The sequence below is a fragment of the Pleuronectes platessa genome, chromosome 8 (assembly GCF_947347685.1).
Source record: "Pleuronectes platessa chromosome 8, fPlePla1.1, whole genome shotgun sequence".
In the NCBI taxonomy this organism is placed as follows: Eukaryota; Metazoa; Chordata; class Actinopteri; order Pleuronectiformes; family Pleuronectidae; genus Pleuronectes; species Pleuronectes platessa.
The window spans coordinates 16097515-16119799 of NC_070633.1; the positions used below are offsets into that span (position 1 = coordinate 16097515).

Here is a 22285-nt window from a genome sequence, read left to right on the forward strand (position 1 = left end):
AACGCATTTAACGTGGAGAAGTGCATGCTCGATCGATGATGTGCGCTTGGTCATCGATCGCTCTCTCCACCGACCGCAACAGGCTTCAATGTGCGGGTGCTCGGGCCCGCAAGTGCTACAACGTAGCCCTAGTTGTTATTAGTCTTTGTCACAGTCACACTATCCTTGTTGGCTGTAAAAACATTTGTGGAATTCACACGGCTTGAGGAAAACCAAACATTGTATGTCTAAGACGGCGATATTTTTTTCTTATGTTAATATGAAAACAGCTTTGCGAGGCGTACCCAGTGTGTCACCTGACCAGCTGCAGATTCCCTCTTTCTCACGGCCACATTGTGTTGGTGGGAGTCCTGTCAGGTTACAGTCCTGTGAGTGTTTACAGTTTCCACATCGATTTCTCAGAAATGCACACGGTACATGTTGAAGTGAGAAGAAACTTTTCAACCTCTTAACTAATGTTGCTCAAATGAGAATTTCCAAATGACCTTAGGCTTTAACCTATATCCATGTCAGTCCTTAAGTAAAAAATAATTGTCACTTTCTTCGTTCCAGTCTTCCCTCAGGCGTGTCTGACATGTTGACGTCCCAATAGTGAACCAGAGCCAGAACCAGGTGATGCCAAAACCTTGCACAATGGTGAGTCAGACACCTTTTAATAATGGATTAAACTGACTTTACATAATCATCCAGTTTGAACTTGTTTCAGGTCATGAGTACCACTATTATTATTACCCCACCAAGATGTTAACGTTTTCATCTGCATTATTTGATTGTTAGTTTCACACAAAAGCTATTGGATTGATTATCACGGAACTTGGTTGAAACATGTTGTGTGGGTCAGGCAGGAACCTATTAAAAACCCTTGTATTCACTTTTTAAGAGGACTATTGGGTGTTGGCCGAGGTGTATGGTTTTCTGATTGCCAGTCTAGTTTTTATATGACTTTATCCTCTTTTGTTAACATTTACCATCTATTTATCTTGTATATAATTATTTTTGAATTACTAATATAGCTTTCAAAATGTATTGCACAGCATTTCACACCTGTCCTGTCCTTTACTCGCATGTTGTAGGGACGCCTCCTCCGAGACCGTCCTTCCTCTCGGATGGTAGAACAGCTTGTGCTCGGATGCTTCACAGCCTCACCGCGGTTTTCCAGGGTCGTGAACTTTGAGATGAGCTTTACAGCCGCTCAACCTGTCCCGAACTGTGTTGAGCTATTGTGGATCAGAGAAGATTGATAGTGGCCTAGCTCTGTTTTGTTCCCATACCGACAGTTGATGGTTATGTTTTTTTTAATTACAAGTTGGGCGACTTCTGCTTTTTTTATTTTTCTTGCGCCTAACACTGCTTCTGCATTCCATCATTATTCACCACAGATGCTGTGTCTTCAGCTGCAGCTCACAAGTTTTCATACCCTCATATAAAATGATATCAAATAAAATGTCAGGGTCAGTGATGATCTTTACAATTCTTGGGGAGTTTACACTTCAATCACAATAAATGTGTAATTGACATGTGCAAATGAATCCATTCATACTTAAATGCTGATTTATCTTGTTGCTGCTATGTGTAAAATAGAGAATAGGCTTTATCGACTTGATTCAGGTTAATATATTATCTTTAAAATGTTTATGTTTGCCACAAAACATTTATAGAACTAAACATTATAACCTGTACAGTAGGAAAATAAGTCACTTATGGCCTCAGAAGTAAATTATCATTCATAGACTTTCATTTAAATAAAATTGCACTTGCACATTGTGTTAATTAAAATGTTTATGTTTTTAGGATTATCGTCTTTGCATTCATACTCATAAATTGACATTGACAGTTCATAATCAATTAACTGAACCAAACTTCTTTCAGTGATACAATAAGAAATGTGCAGCATGAGATGAGGGATTGGTGATTATATGTATATGTTAGTAATTGTGTGTGCATATAAAATGCAATTCATTATAGTAGAAATGTGTCACTGTTTGTAGTTCATATAAATGCAAAAAACGTGTATAAACTGGAATAGGCATAAAATGAATGCATGACTTGAGGTAAGTGTCGTTGCTGAATTACTGATTATTCTGGATTAGAATTTTATTCAGTCATAGTGATAAACACACATCAATGAACAGACCCATAACTGATAGATGGAAAAACATTAAAGTATGAGCATGCAATACAAGGATTTCACCATAGTTTTGGTCCATCGTCAGGTTAGATGAATATGTTTTAGCAGAGCAGTTCACACATCATGTTTATTACATAAAATGTTTTATTGCCAGCTCCAAAAAAATCAACACATTGGTACACGTTCAGAACGTCAAGGCCAAATGTAAAAGCACATGTAAACACACTTGTGACACTTTGATCCTATATTCACACTGTACCAGCGTGTAACGACAATGACATTTAGCTGCCACACACAACATGTGCCGGGTGCATATTGAGTCATTTAAGCCAGTGTAATTCATCATTCATTAATGTGCATGTCCACAGCCTCTTTGACGAGTAAATCATTTGTCCCCTGGCGCTGTCGGTGAGCTTTGAGTTTGCGAGGTGTCAATACGCAGAGGAGGTGCATCAGCAACACAACATTCCCAGCTGCTCGGGTTTAGGTGACTGACAGTGTGAAGAGGAAGAAAGAAACCAAACTAGGGCAAGACAAACTGTTTTGGCTGGAGTGTGAGACGCTCCGCCCATAGCCTGAATAAGATGGATTTGACAGGTTTCTGGGCCGAACACATTCATCTTCGAGCGAGAAGCACAATTGGAACACGCTTCAAAAATTTAAGCACAAATCACCGCAGAGCCACACGAAAAAACTCATTCACACTGAGCTATCACTCGACGCTGGCGTGGAAGTGTGCCATTTTAAAGACAAAATGTTCTTTGCAGCCAGACGACTATGTGAAGAATGTTTGTGTGTGATTCAGCAAGAAATATCGCTGTTTCAGCACTAATGTCAGCGGGTTTCATCACCTCACCTTATTTTCTATCGTTGCTTATTCAGGCCGTGTGGTGGTCACCCCATACCGTCCCACGCTAGGTTTGCGGAGGTCCTGAACATTGCGATCTCATTCTTGTCATTGTCAGAGTCACAGTTAAAGACGACAAGGTTAAGAGTAGAAATGTATCCCGGCCTGGATTAGGACGGCACCCTGCTGCTTTTGCACAGTAAATACTGGACATGGGAAAGGTGCCATGACATGCCATCCATGAAACCGGGTAACAGCCATTCACACATTCAAAATAAACTGCAAATTCTTTTCCTTCATGCATTCACCCTCAACACAAATGTCCTGCCATGAGCTAGCCGAGCGCACACATGAAATGAAACACGGCTGGGCCAACAAACAAACAGAGCTCTGCTGGTGCACATTCTCTTGCGCACACACACTGAGACGAATGCAGCGGTTATTTGTGCAGGAAGGTCACCAACATGGAGTACATTTGAACGGCCTTCACCTTCTGACCTTTAATTTAGATCACCAGAAAGGGACTGGCTCAACTCCAAGCTTGCAAAAAAAAAGATTCTGGGTAATGGGCTGGATATACCAGTTCAGCTCAAAGGAAATGAAACGTGTCTCCAGTAACCTCTAGTGCAGAGAAAACGTGAATGAATCATCAGCCACCGTCCGTTTGTGAGGTGTGGCAGGATGCAGTGCAGGGAAGACACTTCTGAAACTGGAGCTACTGTACAGTCTGCAGTAAAAAGAGGAAAAAACAAAAGGTTCCGTCTGTTCACTTACACGACGAGCACACACACACACACACACACACACACGCGCTGACACAGACAGACACACTTTGACACATATGGATGATTTACGCTTGAAGTGAGGGTCACATAAAAGAGAATGTTTTTTCCCCGCAGCACATTCTTCTCAGCTCTAGAACACATAACAATATAAATTGCCGTGACAAGGTAGATGACTCCATGACTAGTATGTTCTATAGTGTCTGTCTGTCACAGCACATTCAGTACACACAGGTTCAGATGTATCTAGTGGCGGTCACGCCTTCTGCACGCTAGAAGCAGTCACATCAACCATTCATTACTTCAAGCACCTGGGAGCTGCGACCTGTTGTCAATCTCCTCTCAAGTGCTGGTGGGAACTTAAGTCTGTAATAATGGGTTTCCTGTTTCCTATTCGTCGCTGCGTCAAACATCAGCGTCGGTGTCACTTCGATCTTTTCATGACCGTTTTCACACTGTGTAATTTTTCCAAAGTTAGTTGGATATATTGGTTAGAAATAACCTAGAATAACAACACTTAGATATTCACCTTGAACTTCATCTGCTTGCTTCTCCATAGACAGATCACTTCTACTGATAAGATAAGAGCCTCAGGAACTATGTCAAGTCGTTAAACATGTGCCATTGGAAAGAGGTTTAACAATCTCCAAGGGAATGAATATTACGAAAGATGATAATAATAATAATAATAATAATAATAAACTGAATCAATGCTTATACACTCAATTCACATGTGTAAAAACTACAGAAAGACACATATTTTTTATTATACAAAACTTAATTCACACAAAAATCCTTCTTTAAGACCTTGTAATTAATAACAAATCATGAATTGTTTATTCATAATTATATTAATAATAATAATAATATATCCTTTGCAATTTATACAGTGATATACAAGCAACAGTCTTTGTTTAAAGTACAAGTTGTCACGTCTTTGACCTCAAATAGTAAGTTGAACTAAAGTTCATACTTAACGTGTCAAATATTGACTTTACGTAACTGACTTGAGCTGAAGCTCAGAACTTCTGTAGGTTAATAGAGAATCAGACATAATGATGTAAATATTTTATTAGTACAATATCATGACTCCTTTCATACAGAGCTACTGTAGTTGAAACCGAATGGTCGGCCGTAATTCGACCGTAATTCTTGCCACGTCCATTATTGTGTCGGTGATAATGTACAGACGACAAACAGGGCCGCCCTCACTTGCTTTATTTAGCTTGTTATGTTCCAGGGGAAAGACACTGTTCAGAGCAAACTAAACTTATAATAAACACACACACACACATTAACACACAGACATATGTGTACATAGACAGATTTTGAGCCAACACACAAAGTAAAGACATTCAAAATGTGGGAAAAAAACCTGCACACACAGACATATGTGCAAGACAATTCTATTAGCTGTCTGCCTGTCCCCCAAGGTCAACTCAAGCATTCTTTTATAACCTGTTGTGATCTATTGTGAATTTGTCTCTTCACTTCAAAAACACATCCACAGCAAAAACCGAGGGCCCCAGTTATGAACTAGACCATTCAATCCGGGGGTAACAAGTGACAGCTGAGTATGAGAACACAATATAAGATTTGACATATACTGCCCGAGAGTTTGTGTGTGTTCCAGCACTCACTGTATGTGTCAAAGAAGTTAGCCATAGACCTCTTGTGTTAACGAGCGGCTTTTCTGTCTGATCATCTAACATTTTGACTAAGAAGGTGCTGATTCAGCAGGTTTAAAGGCTGAAAAGTCATAATAATGTAGATGTACACAGAAATGCATTTGTTTCTAGTGAAGCGTTGAAATAGCTAAATACCGTAATTAGAAACATTAAATGTCCACACAAACATTATCACTAGTATTTTGAAACAAATTCTCTCTGTATGGATTTAATTATATTTTTCTTAATATATTAACTGCTCATTGTAAATTCTCTCTCTCTCTCTATATATATAATTTACGATTATATATAAATTATATATATATATATATGTGCAACTGCAAGGACAAGCAAAAATATGACCTATTTATGACCCAGTTCATTCCAGGATATGTTTGTATATAGCAAACAGATTTACAGATAAACCAGCTAAATCAAATAGAGCAGAACACATTGGCTGACCCCACAACATTTAGCATTAAAAATCAATATATGATGCAAGTTTTCAGCTTTTCGTAGAACGCAGCCTCGCTATCACAGTTAACCTGAGCAGGGAGTGACGCCAGGCAGGTCGCAGCTGGCTGTGTTCTCTTTGGCATAAGGTGGATGCCCCGCCGGTATCTGGTGTGTTCGCCTGAGATGGCGTTTCACCTCTGAACCTCAGAGAGGCAGGGAAAGCCACAGCGTTTTTGTCTGATTCATTGTCCTCCTCTCCCTCCGATGACGTGCAAGGCTGGGGTATTACAGTTTGATGCTGTCATGTTGACCATCAGGGGCACAGAGAGTCAGACAGGATGGAGAGAGACCTCATGCAGGGTCACATCTGTTTCTGTGTCTTAGACCCCTGAGCAGAAGCAGCGTGGACACACCTGGAGCCGCACGGTGATGGGATCCACTGACACACTTGCTGTTTTGTTATGTGTGCATGAGTCCAAACCTTTTTGATTGAAACCATACTGTTTGTCCATGAAGACATGAGAGGTTACATGCTTGAGGACTTTGCTGTGGCTCAAGACCTACTGTTCCGACACTCAATATTAGGTTTTGGATTAGGAGGTCAAGCTTACCTTACATAAACAAAAGCAGAAACAATATCCTCCCCATATGTCTCATAGCAGGCATGAGTGGAATTCATATTCTTGCGTAAAGCCGTTTTTCCATATTCGGCTTGTCATGCATTGGATGAGCGGAACCCTCCCATATTCCACAACCCTACTAAAACCATTTCCCAGAGGACATAACATTTGTTGATTTAGCATCAACTCTCTTTTCCTTTTCAGTTTTTGACTTCCCACAGTTCACTCCCTCCCTGCAGAGTTAACACTGAGTTACGTCTTTTATGTCCCCTGCCTTTAGACAGATCATTTTTTTTTTTTTCATCAGAGTTATAGATGTTCTAAAGTTGACTAAAAACCCAAGTAGAGTCATTCATTCAAAACCATCCTGCTCTCAGTCAGCTGAACTCTGAGAAAGAGACTTTTTTGAGAGGTGGGGGGAGGGGATTCAAATCAGCGAGTCTCGTGAAGCCAATCAGAAGCCAGAGCGTGTTGTGGCCAAGCCTGCGTTGCATAACCGAGGCAGACGGAGGCCGGAGCAGAGACTGTCTCGCTTCGCAGACTCAACAACCTTCACACGCAACACTCCCCAACCAAGTGTGTATATATTAAGTCCTGCTTACTTTGCTGTGTTTGCTTTGGTTCCCAGACTGAACTGGGCCTGTGCATGCAGATGCAATAATATCTCTGGAATATACTAGTTTTGACTTACAGCTGTTTTGTTATTCTACATGCAGGTGTCCTGCAAATGATGTGAATATTCTTCTAAGTTGTGCAGGAAAATATTTGAATGATCTGTGCATACTTTATCTCAACAAGATCGCACAAATCACAAAAGCTACAAAATACTAAAATAGAAGGTAGAACAATCTTACATCTCCTCATTATAATCATAGATTTTATGACATATAATAGATGTGTTTCCTTTCTAAATTATTTTATTTGGTCTAGAACGTGCAAAAAGCATTAAGTTTATCCATGGTAATAGGACCAAATTCTAGGAATATTCCCCGGGAACTGTGCAGCGATGTGTTTCTAACTGTTTGTTTCAGTTTAATGAATGTGACATAGATCATAAGTGTAGTAAGAAATGAAACAGAGGTATCTCACTCATTTTCCGCCATTCAGAATGCAAAGCCGTTCAATTCTGCACATTTGTAATTCATTATTTATACTGAAACTCAAACGCTTCCCCCCAGGGAACTCTGGGACGAGATCCAGCTTGACGTCACTAAAAAGAATAAGCAGATAAAGAGTTTGAATAAATAAATAAATTGGATATACTGTTATGCTGAAAAATAAGATGGGTTATAAGATGGGAGACCTAATTGTAGGACCTGGATAAAGAGGAAATAATGACACATGACAATGGTCACATAAAGATTTTTACTTTAGGAAATATAATTATATCTATATATATATTATATATTAATAAGATTTAGAATATTCCCACTATTTCAGCAACCATTGACACGACTCCTCCGCAGAGTGTGAGGTATCTTTTCTTTATCATTTACAATAATTATGAGATAAGTGAAAACATTTGACATGAACATAATATCCTCATACTCGCAGGTAGCGATTCACACAGAAAACAGAAATAAGAAGAACCGGGCTCTTGATGTTTATCAGGGAGGAATAACAGAGGGAGTTGTTTGCTGTGCGGCAAAAAAAAAAGAAAAAAAAGTTGTATGGAAAAAAACAGTGGCTGTTAATGTTCTCCAAGGAACAGGGTTCGTCTACTCAGAGTAAAACAAGGTCAAGGAAATGTTAATCTTCTGACTTCTTTGTCTCAGCAGCCCACACAGGTCGGAGGAAAGGGTTTTGCATGGATTGGTCTCATTGCACTTTACAGAGGGTTGGATAAAACAGCTCCATCAGCAGGCATATTGCAGTCTGAGGGAAACTGTACACGTTTTCACCGGGTTGCTTTGTAGTCCTGTTATTTCCTGCTATCTGAGCTTTCCATTAACAATAGGCTCTCACTGTGCTACGGAGATGAAAATAAACTGAGGAAAGATCTGAAATCCTCCTGGCTTTTCCTGCTGCTGCGTCAGCGGCAGCGTGGGACTCACAAAGCCCTGGTCAGGTTTGACTGTGCGTTTTCAAGGAGTTTCCTCAGGGAAAGCTGCTCTGGCTCACCGACAACACAAACATGCTCGCCTTCTCTCTCTCTCTCTGCTTTCCTCTCACAGGGTTTGTGGGGCTGTAAGTTGGACAGAAGGGATCACTGGCCAACTTCAGAATCATTTCCTCTCAGCTGTCAAAGCATCGCTCCGGCCACTGAAGAGTGGGTTAAATACCGGTGCAGTGTGGATGTGGGGCTGGTCGGGCTCAGGGCCCAGCTATTTCCTCTATCTGGTCAAGTCTCTGACAGGGATACCATCTCCCCTCAGGTAATATAGAGTCTCTGTGGCAGCAATTGTATTCAAACCAACCAATTCCTATTTCCTTTCATAGTTCATGGTTGAAAACAAAATAAGCAAGGATCCCATTAGAAATGATATTAAACAAAATGTTGAATATTGTTGTGCAGCGTTGTTAACCCTCATGTTGGCACTGTGTCCACACTCAGCACCTCAGAAATAACACAATATTGTATATTCCACTTGAGAGCTAATTCATTCTTTGATCAATATCATCTGCATGTGCAGCACATTTTCATGTATAGTTTGAAACATATTGTTTGTCAATGAATTCATCTTTTTCCAGAATTTGTAGATCATGATCATGACGTTTTGGCTCGTGGTTTTTGTTGCATTTCATCTTGAGTCTCTAAAATTTTTTAATATAGCTTTAAAAGGAAGAGTACAATAATTATTGACTATCATTACTTCCATTCTATGAGTTACATGGAAAGATCCGCACCACTGAAAGCAGATATTTAGCTTAGTTTTGGAATGGAATCAAACAGAAACAGTACAGCTTCTCTGGCTCTGTTGACCTACCAGCACTTCTTAAGCCCGCCAATTAACATGCTATATCTTGTGTATTTAATCTCTCCCGAAACCAAAGTTGAGGTTTTATGAGGGGCTGGGTGCCGGACTGTCTCTTGACTGGAAGGACTGACTTAGCTCCTTGAGATTCATCTAGATAACCTCACTGAAATGCATACATTTTGAATTATTCATTTAATTAACACATTAACGTTTTTCAGATGTATCGTTAATGGAGCATGGAATAATGACTACAATTCAAACTATTTGTCCAATTATTGCACTATCTTTCATGAACTATTGGTCACTATTTCTGTCTACATGCATGCAATAGAGGTTTAGACAATTGTGAGGAGCTGGGCTTGACATTCACCAGTGGGCCACTGGCCAGGAATCAGACCGTGGATATTTCAGTTCTGTGCTTCCACCTTAATGATTAGGCCACGAGCTTGCCCAATTTATTATAAACCCACACTTGCATTGATGCTCTATTTACACTTTTCTGTGGACCTTGGTCTTTTCTCTGTCCTGATACTGAACCCCAACATGTCTCTGATGGTTGTGCAATCAGTATATATGAGAGTGTGTGTCTATGGGTTAATGGGGCATGTAGTGTAAAACACTTTTAGTGCTTGATAAAACTAGAAAAGTGCTATAAAAGTCAGTCTGTCCAGTTTTCCTGTAGCTGCAGTGACTTGACACACGTGAGCTACTACATGTGTCAGATCTGGAAACAATGAAGCCAGACAGGAGCCAGGGATAAACCTTTACCCTTCCACTCAAAGTTACTGCATGTGACGTCCTGTAGTGTTGGAGCAACTGACCTACATCCACCCACGTATTCCATGTTACCCTACAGACTAATCTCTGGCTCAGTTTGTTTTTGAGTCATGTGGATCACAGATGAGAGAACATTCCTGCTGGCCATCATTAAACTTGTTTGAGGGGCGCCAGTGCATGGTGGACTGAGTATGTATATTTCTTCTGTATAGCATGAATACAATGGACAGATTAAGGTCGTGGTGGTGTTACTTGCACTTCCTTGTCCGGCTCCAGTGTCCCTGTACAAGTTCTTAATCCTGTTGCTCCGATCAAACTTAGTAGTAAAGTAATCGGAGTTGGATTGCCCACATACATTGTTGGGCTTTGTGTGTGTACATAAAATATTGATAACTATATCTATTTACACAATATTCTATGATTATTTACTTTTAGATTTAAAAGCTTTTGTTGATTAGTTGAATGATTTGTTTAGTTGAATGCTACCTAGCGAGCTTCCTACTTAGCTGAATTGATTCAGAATTATCTGTTAGCATTGTTTGCAGAGAAGCTATTCTGCTAAGCAGGGATAACTAACAAATTAACCAGAGTGGAGACCAGCCAGTATAACACATGGATAATGTTTAATGTATTTTATTCAATAAAATGTCTTCAGTCCATCAGACAGTGAAAATGCAGACAACTATACAAAAAAATCGAATGAGCTACACTACAACAGCAGTAAACACTGCTTTTAAAATGTGATTATTGAATCTATGCCGTACAAGCATAGTTACTGTGACAGCACATTCAAAACACACAAGTGAGGAAACAGATATGACAAGTTATTGCAGAGACTGATCAGCTGAAATAAAATGCTGGCATTCTCGAACAATCAGGCTTCTTCAGCTCTGCAAGCCCCACCCCAAAATAATCCTGTACTCGTGTAAAATCCTACCCACCCTGAGCAGGGATTTTTTCTCAACATTTAATTTTGACCCTGGTTCCTGCAGTGGAAATTAGAGGAGTTCCTGCAAAAGTTCCTAGGTCCTGCTGTGGAAACACAGCTTTTCTTGTCTTATCCCATTTTATGTTTGAACACTGTATTATGTCTGGACAGTTTTCTGAGTGTTTAGTCAAAGCAGATGATATACAGCTATAAATAAATCATGTCGACGTGGCATCAGATTCCCTGGGTATTACACGCTTGAAGTTTCTTTATATCAAACGACTCAGACATATGGAAGATAAATATTGTATTGCTACAATAAATTACTTACAAATGATGACTTTCATTGATCTAGATAAGGATTTCAGACAAATCTCTTCAAAGTAATACGTTCATATGAGTTGTACATGCTGTCATGTAAGAGTTTGTTACCAACACACAGTATTTCTCAACATAATCTGATCCCAAACTTGAAAGCGGATCACGGTGAAGTTTTCTCTTTCTAAGACTGTGTGTAATGTGCTTATAGCTTTAAAAGGCTCATTTGTAAATAACTGTGATACTTTCCCATGGTGCTGAAGGACCAGTCTTGTGCAGCACTAACACCAAGAGATAAAACATGCCAACGTTACCCAGTACGAGCACACTGCAGCATTAATGTACACACAGACGAATATGGTTTATTATTTGTCCCTGCACATTAATATAATAATAGTTCGTTTTGGTTTAAGAAGGTTAAATAAGAAGGTTAAAATAATTTCCTGATGGCAGTTCTGTTGTAAATGCAATGTCCTGAAGGCTGCTTAAGTTAATTGACTTGTTATATGCCGTACAAATGTCATAATGAAAAGGAGGGACATTATAGTTTGTTTAGGAATACAGTACATTGGAAGTTTTACACCTCAATTTATAATTGTGTTGGTTGTAGAGATTAACACAACAGATGTTAAAAGTGATGCCATGCCTTCTGGATTTAAGTGAAGCAGCTTCAAAGTTTTAAAGTTTTAAACACACTGACATGCATCCCATTTATTTACCTATAAAGCCAGTCAATGAAAACTACTGCTGAACTGGCAGAAAGCGTTTTTTACTGGATCTTGAATTCAACACATGCACAGCAAAGGATTTGTGTGCCGCCTAAATCTAAGCAGTAGTGAAAGTGTAATTTCTCATCAACTTTACAGCTCTTTTACTATCCACCATATAAGTAATTGCCAAATCTAAATTGGGATGTGGAATCCTACGTTGAGAGTGCTGTGTTAGAAAAAAATCCCCAGTAAAAAGCTGCTCTCCTGTGACCTACATCGAAGATGCTGATGGTATTTGTGGCAAAGTTGTCACAGACCAAATGTGTTCACAGTTCACACAGACAGAGAATGTCATCCTTGTAGAAAATGTTATTGAACCCTGCCAGTGCAGGAGCGCCTTCACAATACAACAGTGGAGGCTCTTGTTCGCCACTGCATCATCGGGAGACACTGCTATGTTGTCTGATAATGTCAAATGTTGGCTAAAGACTGCCATTGCGTGAGCGAGGATGAGTCACTGGCTGCCTATTTGTGAAATACAGCTTTGTCTTAACAAACAAATAAACAAACAAAAAAGGCCAGAAATTGAACAACTAAAGCATTGGCTTTGGTCTCAATGTCAACAAATAAGATTCTGTTGTAGGAATGCTGCCGGCATTCTGGTCAGAAAAGTGAGAGAAAAACAAACAGTAGTCAGCAGCCAAGATGGCCTGTTGCTGAAACTGCTGATGACAGACTGAAGCACTAACAGTCATTTTAACATTGATTATTATTATTGGCAATGTAGGTGTAAAACAATTGTGTTGGCTGATATCATAGTAGAAAAGAAGCCCAGTGAGCGGAGAAAAATTGGCTATGTTAGATCTATGCTTACTAGTGCTGATGTCTTGGTTGTGATCATTAGATAAATTCGGCTTTGCAGCATTTTTTAAAGTTACCTGTAGAAATTGCAAGGGGACTATGTTCAAACCAAGTGTAAAGCGAATTTGCCTGCAGGATCATTTGCACTTACTCACTGTACTCGCTGGAGCAACGTGAGTAAACGCAACCCGGGAAATATTCGCCAATTCTCCTCTGGAAAAGAGATGAGTCCAACAATGGGAACACCAGAGGAAGCCAGTGGAAGAGAGGAGAGGAGAAGTACTGGCTGAATTGAGTACTACTGCTGCATTGTACATGTTATTTGTGGGTCCACAAGAACGTCTGGAGGTGCACAAAGCTCGGGGAATCTCGCTGTCTTCTCCAGAAGCTGCGTCTGGATGATGGCTGTTTTGAGTGCAACCTGAGGCTGACCAGTGGCCAGTTTGGTGACCTGCTAGCTCGGATCGGTTCCTCCCGCAGTGACTCGCCGGTTAATCATTCTTAATGCTGATTGGCTTTTGCATCACCGACATCACGCAATATTTCAATCCAGTTCAAATATTTCAACTTTAGCAGGTGAAGCGAATCTATTGACTATACATGCAATCTCATGACGTGAAAGAAACAAAAGGAAGACTTTAATTTTAGATCTGAAGTGACAAAAATAGTCTTTTCTCGTTATCCACATTTTAGGCAGGAATATTTTCTTTAGAAATGTGGCTGCACAACTTTGTATGACCTTGATTAGCCATTATACAAGGCCTCTTTTTCTACTCCTGAAGCCTTTAGGATTAGTCTTTTAGACCAGCTGTTTCCACACTGATGGGGTACCTGTCGGAGGCTGGTGGTGTTGGGGCTTTAGTTTTCACCCTTTGTCCACTGAAGGAACAACTTGCCCCACAACAACCAGCTGTAGATAAGCTTAACCTGCCAGGCACAGAGACGACTGCCAGAGCTGGATCGATAAGGACTTGTGTAAAGATTACATCGCTAATCTAATCCAGGGTTACAGTCAATTGAATTGCATTTTGCTGTGTTTGTGTTAATAAATGATGTCAACCTAAAACGTGAATTAAAACGTTAAATTTAAAAATAATTTAGAATACTGTCTTAACGTAACTAAATCGCATCGCTACAATCATTTCCTCAGCATTTGACTGCAGGTAACATTTCATCTTGAGGTTGACATTTGAAAGGTCAGAGATGCTCAAACTATTATGACTGAAACCTAAACAAACACAGTATAAGATTCAGAGATCTTGCTGTGCTCTCCTCAAGAGTCAGAGTGCAGAGAGAAAATCAGCATCTTTAAACAAAGAGAGAAGAAACACAGTCTCTGTATGATCTTTTCCTACGTACACGCCAGCAGGACAACTTGTTATTTTTGGTTCATATTTTTCATAACAAAAGTCCTTTTTTTCGAAACACTTCTGCTCTGAGTGCCACAGCTGGCAACACAGGTCTGCCACTCTATTATTACATCTGCGGGACTAAAACTGAGGGAAATCCCATAATTCCCTGCAGAAGTTAGCACTCGGTGCTTCCTCCCAGGCTTTGGTTTGCTGATCTAACAGGCATCAATGTTCTCTTAAGAAAGGCAGCAATCTGTAATTTAGAAAAACGCTGTGGGTTAATTTTAGACCTTGCTGATTCTCTGTGTGCTGGTGGCCCAAAACAAGAGTGAGAACTTAAGAGTTTGAAAGTTAAGGCCTTTAAACCCCAAAAATCATGACTGTGACACCAGCACAGTAAATTACACACTGCACAGTCATGTGTAGCAACCTGCTGGTCTGTGATCCTCATCCAGTCCAATCCAGCTGTCTCTGGACTTCATGTAGCTCTCACTGCTTTTAATCAAGCTTTTTTCTCACATATTTATCTCTACCATGGTGGTTATGTTTGCACCCCTTTCCTTTGAAAACTCTAAACTGACCATTGGTATGAGTGTGAGCGGTTGATTGTCTCTGTATGTTGACAAATGTGTTGGCAACGAGTCCAGAGTCTACCCTGGCTTTGGTCCATTATCAGTTGGGATGGCTCCAGCTTCCCCTGAAACACTCTGGGGTTAGGGTTAGAGTGTACGAAATTTGGTAGATCTTCATTAATGCAAAGAATTTAAAGGGACTCAATGGGGACCCTGGTGCATGCATGTGCTCAACTGAGTGCCATTCTAATCTAGAAATAATCGCCAATACAAGGAAACAACTGGTTTTGTTTATACTGAAATCTCTTAACCTGTAACAGAAAACAGCAATTACATGTTTTAAGACAGACATTTGTGTGACACTCAAGAAAAGCTCAATAAAGCAATCAAGGCGTTTTTTTATATTTCATACACTGAGATCAGGTGATTGAATAGTAGTCCTGTATATTAAACCAAAAGAGGTCACATTACCTATAAATTGTTATTTGTGGATTTCATGGCTCATGCACAAATAATCTATGAAAGTTTCTGCAGGAAAAAAATTATGTGTTTATGTACAGCACTGTGTACTATTACATTTCACTTTCCCATGCAAACTGCAGCTTTGTGGATTAGCCTGGAGTGGCACACAGAGGGAGACTGGCCTCCATGACTGCCTCAGGGCCGCACTGGCTATTTGGACAGCTGGACACATCAGCCCGGCCTCTTACTGTAGTCTAGAGTTATTGCAGATTAAACAGATCCACTGTATTTTGATGTTTCTTTTGCGTAACAGACACCTGATCATTAACCCAGCGAGCCAGGTTCTAGTTCTCATAGCTTCTTTACAGTAATAGAGATAATATATCCTGCTTGTTTCAGGGAGCCTAATTAGAATTAGGTTTCAGATCTTATAAAAGAAAAACATTGGACAATAGCCACCAGGAACTGAGTGTGTTTGAGCTTTGTGCAGCTTTCCTGCTGAAAGAACCCGTGCCAGAACCCCTGGTGACACACATCTGTGCCGAGTTAGATCTCCACAGCTGACCAGGGCGTGACCCACTTCCCTCTCTTTTTTATCTCTCCGTTCAAGGGCTAAGAGAAGGGGAGGAAAAAGCTTTGACAGAATCACGTCAAACTGTTGCTGTTAATACGACAACTAAACACTTCCATTTTCCCTCTTCACATAATTCACTACATGAGAGATCAGTAAAACGAAGCCTTGGGGCCTCAGTAAGGTCTATTCTTGGATACTGCTGCTTCACTGTCTTGAGCTGTGGAGGAATTTCTTAGTCAGATTTCGTCCGTTAATTATGGGTTTTCCTCTACCACCGTTACCATGGAGATAAGAGCCGCGCTGAGACACACAAACACCGTTGGCTTAAGAGAGGGCTGAGAACTTAGAGGAAATAGGGACTCATCACTGTCTCAGTCATTGGTCTTAAAATAGCCCAACCCCACAATGAGTTACGTTTTACGGTCACACACTGTAGTGAGGTGTGGATCCAAACACTGGGAGACTTGTTAGCGCTGGTCGTCAGAGGATGATTTCTCTTTCCCCTTGTTGTGTGTCATCAGCAGCTGGGCTCTGTTTCCCATCAACGCTTTTCAATGGAGGTGCAAAGTCAAATGTGGAGTCAAGCTTAGGGGTGACTCCAGCACACTTCCTTTACGCACATGGACTGTACGCTACCACCACTCATCCCACCGCCTGACATTTCACAATCTGACTTGTCTGAGGTGTGAAAGTCCAATATTATCTGTTCACAGAAACTAAACACAAAAATAGTAACATTCAACGCATGATGTCAATACAGCTCACATTGAATCCTTGAACTTCTCAGATCTGTAAGACGAGATAAAGATTAAGCTTTTGCCAGAGTCGGATACATACTGAGCCTGTTGTTACGCCCAAAGACACAATGAAATCTATTTCAACGATGATCACATGGATTTGAAATCACATGTTATTTATACCAATTCATGTCTTCTCACTAATTTCAACAGATGCAACAGCATTTGTTTCCTAATGGGTCCAACAACCATGTGGGTTTCTTTCTGTCTCTTTTGGGAACCACCCTTAGGAGTCTAGTTGTGGCCTTAGTATTGGATATGGAAATGGTTATTATAACAATATTAAACATAGGTTGAATGGTTTATGTTAATTCTGGAGCTGCACCTGTATGCCTCTGCCAACCAGTGTAGTTTCCTTCTACATATTTCTTCATAATTATTTTTCCAGATTCATGTAAGGTCACTTACCTTTACCTTTGACCACTGAAATCGCACCAGTGTATTTTTGAATTCCAAGTGGCAACCGATCAAAAGTTGAAGAAATTCCCTCAGAGCAGTCATAAGATCACATTCAAGAGGCCAAAACCATGTTTTTTGAGGCCACCGAGACCTTGAACTTTGACCACCGCAATCAAATCAGTTGATCCATGTGAACATGGTGCCATAAGAAGTTCCTAAGACATAACATTCACAATGCAAAAAACTTGTTGGCGAGGTCACAGTGACCTTGAACTTTGACATCCATGCACCCAAAATCTAACAAGTTCATTTCTGAGTCCATGTGAATGTTTACACAGAATTTGAAGACATTCCATCAAGCCAATCTTAAAATATCATGTTCAAGAAAAATGTAACCATTGTTTGTGAGGCCACAGTGACCTGACAGTTGACCCTTGGCTCATGTTCTGGTAACACATGTAATCAACATGAAAAAGTGTGCTTTTGATTAACTAATCACAACTGACATTAAAACAAAAACAATTACATAATTAAAGGTTAATCAGGTGAGGTTTATTTGAAGATATTTCTCAGTTTTTATCAGTTGACCTTCATGTTGCAAACTTGCAGTGTGTTTATGGTCCTGACAAGAAACACGCGATTGTAAACAACTGTACGTTGTCCTCCTCCCCCGTGCATTAGCTTAAGTTGTCACACTACCTTGCATTTGTGGTAAGCGAACAGACAAACTACCAATTATGCAGAAAGATGTTTTCTGAACGGAATGCACCTGCTCCAGCAGGACGAGCAAGAATGTGCGACTGCTTCTTGGGAAACCATTAGTTATGCAACAGACACACTTGTCAAAGTGAATGGCCTTGAGCAAGGCTTTGCCTTTGTGTGGCCTGTCTGACTGCGAACAGATGGGAATTTAAACACACACGAGTAACGTCTGGCACTAAACACACTACAGGATTACTGTGGTCGGCTTGAGAAAAACACAGGGGTTGGAAGAGAGCTTGCAGTTTTACTCCTTTTAGGAACCGAGGAATAGATGGGTAATAAATAAATAACTCAAGCACAGAGGCAGCTAGCCCCATAGCCGGTGGTGACTGAAGTATATCATGTGCATGTCTCCTTGCACTGTCAACAAACAGAAAACTTTCTTTGTGCTTTTGTCTCTTAACTGTTTTGTTTTGTGTACTTATGCTGAATTTTCCCTAGGTCTTACAAAACCAGCAGTTTCCTGAAAGTACCTATAATAGGGCAGGGAACGCTTCCTCCCATATAATCTCATGCTAGGCTTTCCATGCCAGAACATAATCAACTATAAAGACGGTTCCAAGATGTAAATGGAATAGGACATTCAAACGCAAATAAACATGCTGCAGATACAAAGTTGTGTAAGTGCCAAGTCAATACTTGAGGAAAGTCAGCATCAAAGAAAAGGATTTCTGTTGCCTTTTGCAAGACAACACAATACATTTCTTTCTCCCTATGAGGTTTACTAGAAGACACTATCTTAGATTTTTGTTTTCACCATACAGCTGTTTATGTAACCTAGCACATTGCCCTACATTGCTACTCAGCACACCACGACCTTAAAACAAAACTCTAGTAATCTCAGTCAAGATGTAACAGAAGAACATGGACACACTGTTGAACACGGTGAAGGTGTGAGTATCTGCCTGTGCGCCATATGGCCTTCACCTCCAGTGGCACTTCGACTAGTCCTTAGTAAACACTGTGAGGGAGCGGACTCCCGGGGGAAGAGTGGACACATCCCGGCAGAGCTCAGCAGAATGTGTTGAAGCCTTGCGGACGCAGGTTTGCAGCAGAGGTAACACAGTGTGACAAGTTGACCTCTGTGTTTAAGTGCCTGTTTCCTCGTCACGTCTCATTTTGTTTTAAGGGTTCTCCATGCCGGCAGTGTGCTGTCAGTGCCATCTGGCTCTGTTTACTCTGTTCAGCGGTGGTGGCTGACATCGACAAGTGTGTTACGTTTTGTCCCTCTTTCATAAGAGTCGACCTCTGTGTGATTGTTAAGGATGTACTTATTGTTTAATCCCTTTCGATTATTTGTTATTTGCCAGTGATTTGGTAACCTGTACGTAAGAGGTACATTAGAATGTTTTCGGCAAGATTATTCATTGCGAAATAAGTTCTGTATGTAAATACGTCGTGAGGCATCAAACTTCAAAGAAACCACAAAGTCTCAATACAGTGGTTACTATGGTTACTATAGCTTGGTGACACAGTAGAAGTTAAACTACCAATATGAAGAATGCCTCATTTCATGAGCTTGTGGCGAGAATCTGCAGAAGAGACGGATGGGCGTGTCACTCTCTGTATGAGTCATTTAGCTTGTGCCCTGCTCTCCCTTCATGCCTGGTTACCAATACCAATACAACAACAGTATCTTGTGCTCCGTGGCGACCGTGTGCACAGGGTGGTGTGAGTTTAAAAATGCAAATTTGAGGAGTAACCAGTGTTTCTGAGATATAATTTAAGCCTCCGGACCTCCACAGAAATCAGCTCTGTGAAATTCGACTGGAGCATCCTCTTATCATATCTGCTCTGCATCCGGAGACTCACTTCTCAGGGCTCTCAGTTTTACATTTATCTCTCTCCCACAGCTCCACCCATCTTCAACTCAAAAGCCACACTCTTTTTTTCCACATTGTCCCATTGGTTTGCTTTTTCTAGTATGCTCTTGAGAGCCCACGCCTCTTTGCTCTCAGCCTTTCTAGTAATTTCTGGGATTCTCAGAAATGAATCATCACATTGTTGTAAACGTATTGCAATTTTTTTTTTTTTAAGGAACAGTTTTTTCAGTACAGTACATTTAACAAATCCTTACACAGCCTTAAAATGACAACAACAAAGAAAATAATCCAACCAATAAAATAAAGAAAAAAGAGAGAGAGAACATGAAGGAGAAATCCAATAATTTTAAAAGATGCCAATTATCGTATCAATAATCCACTGATAAAAAACCCAGTAGTAGTAGTCACAGTTGTAAACACTTGACAGACAGCTCCATGACTGATGGCCTGTGAGATACTTGGGGGATTATAATATTTCAAGACAAGCTCTTACTACATTAGAAAGTCATCACAGAGGCAATCATGTTGTCTTCTGTCAGTGTGATGGGCAGATATGAAAAGTAATCTGCCAGGAATGTAAATCATCCGACATGAGGTTACCTTAAACTCAAGGTTACATTCATCAACTGTCGGAGATGTGGTTGTCATTAGAACACTCTTCTACGTGAGAAGGTCAAATCCTCTGTGTGGATTTTCTGTTTTTATTATATATGATTAAGATTGTTTTATTTCTTCTCTACTTAGCGCACTGTGCTACCCTGAGGTAATGAAGTGAAAGATAATTAAGAGGAAGGAATTAAAGGATTTCCCTAGGGCTGTTACACTTCTGGGATGTCTGGTCATATTCATTATATGGGAGGCACATGAGTCTGGTTTGCCTGTTTGATTTCAAACTCAACAAATCATCAGAAGAATTAGTGATAATATAATAACAATTCCATCATGACTGCACTTAAGTGGATTTTGAAATTCTACAGAGCAGTTCCCTCCCTGAACATCTGATGAAAATCCCAGGAATGTTACGCGGCAGAGAAATGGTAGCATCCAATCCTGAGTGATTCTAGAATGGCACTCATACCTTTGCCAAGGCTCAGCAGTGAATTCAATCAGCTGCACCAAATTGCAAAGACTCGTTATATTCAGTTCTCTTAATGTGCCTGATACTGTTAATCAAGATTAATTCATTATTTCGTGACAAAAGTCACAATTTAATTGAATGGCTTCTTTCCTTCCTCCATACTGTATCCTTCCACCAGATTTCATGGCAATCCATTCAGATTTCTTGGTCGATTCTTGCTTGAAAACAAACAAAGGCCGAGGGATGAACACATAACCTCCTTGGCAGAATAAAGATTTGATGCTAATCGTATGGGCTGGAAAGAGATTGATGGAGACAGAAAGACATATAAAGGAAAACAGGGTTAACTGCGCTGTGAGCTGAAAACCACAGGACCACCACAGGCCTATTCTGCCGAGCGAGACAACTTTTTGTTTAACAAGCGTCTTACTCCAGACTCCTGTTACAGAGGAATACTCTCCAAAGCCTTTAACCTCAGGGGAGAGTTGAAAAACAGATGATGATGTCAACCCCAGGAGCTGAGCAGCTTTTTTATCTGCTTCCTGTTTACCTTCTGTATCTGCGTGTGTCAGCGGGAGCGGCGGGAAGCACCTACCGCTCTGCTCCCTGGGAGAGGCAGGGCACTGCAGTGAATGTCAACAGCAGGCCTATTGTCACCAGACCCCCCTCGCTAGGCCTTATAAGGACAGACCCCTGCCCGGCTCCCACCTCTGAGAGAGACCAGGAGGGTGGGGGGAGGTTGAAAAATAGAAACAGAAAGGGTTGTGACGAAATGGTTAAAGAATGACAGAGGAGAGTAACATAAAGGAGGGGGAAAAACAACAAAATAGATGGTAGACTGGGGGAACACCCACCCCCACCCCCCACCAGCCTAGTCTGAGTCACCATCAGGAAGCCAGCCAGACCCAAATAGCCTTTCCACCTAAAAATCCTCTTTACTCCCCCTCCCCTTACTCTTAAAGCTGTCTGGCCTATAAAAAGTCAAGTGAAAACTGCCCTTTGTTTCTTGAATGGACACAAACAACTGTACAAGAACCTGCTGTGGAAATCAAATGGGTTTGATTTGTTTTGAGCAGAGTTGGGATATTGTTCTCTGTTTCAGTTTTATTACCAACACCAACGTTAACAACTTAACAATGAACGATATGGCATTACTCAACATGTAAGTAGAATTATGAGGGAAGTATTCATGGATCCTGATGAAAAAGACAAACAGGCATGTTTTAGGGGGCTGATATATGTCCAATGAAAAATCCAGATCTTTTGAATATAACTGTAGTTTCATAAGGAGACTGTTGGGCCTTGGCGGAGGTATTCACACGGTGCTATTCTAGTTTTTGTTTGTTGCATTTGTCTTTTTGTTCCCATGGTTGCTAAGGCAACTGCTCATGGTTATAAACAATAAAGTGAAAAGAAGAAGTGAACCAAAACTGTATTTTAGGAAGATGATGTGA

The 22285-nt window shown here is 40.5% G+C and overlaps 1 long non-coding RNA gene across 1 annotated transcript; it reads left to right on the top strand.

The window, feature by feature from the left end:
• The first annotated feature begins 233 nt into the window (after nucleotides 1-233).
• On the top strand, nucleotides 234-2050 carry LOC128446242 (uncharacterized). Its single transcript, XR_008339562.1, has 3 exons — nucleotides 234-368; nucleotides 553-636; nucleotides 1074-2050. It is a non-coding gene; the product is annotated as an uncharacterized LOC128446242 (long non-coding RNA).
• The last annotated feature ends 20235 nt before the right edge of the window (nucleotides 2051-22285 follow it).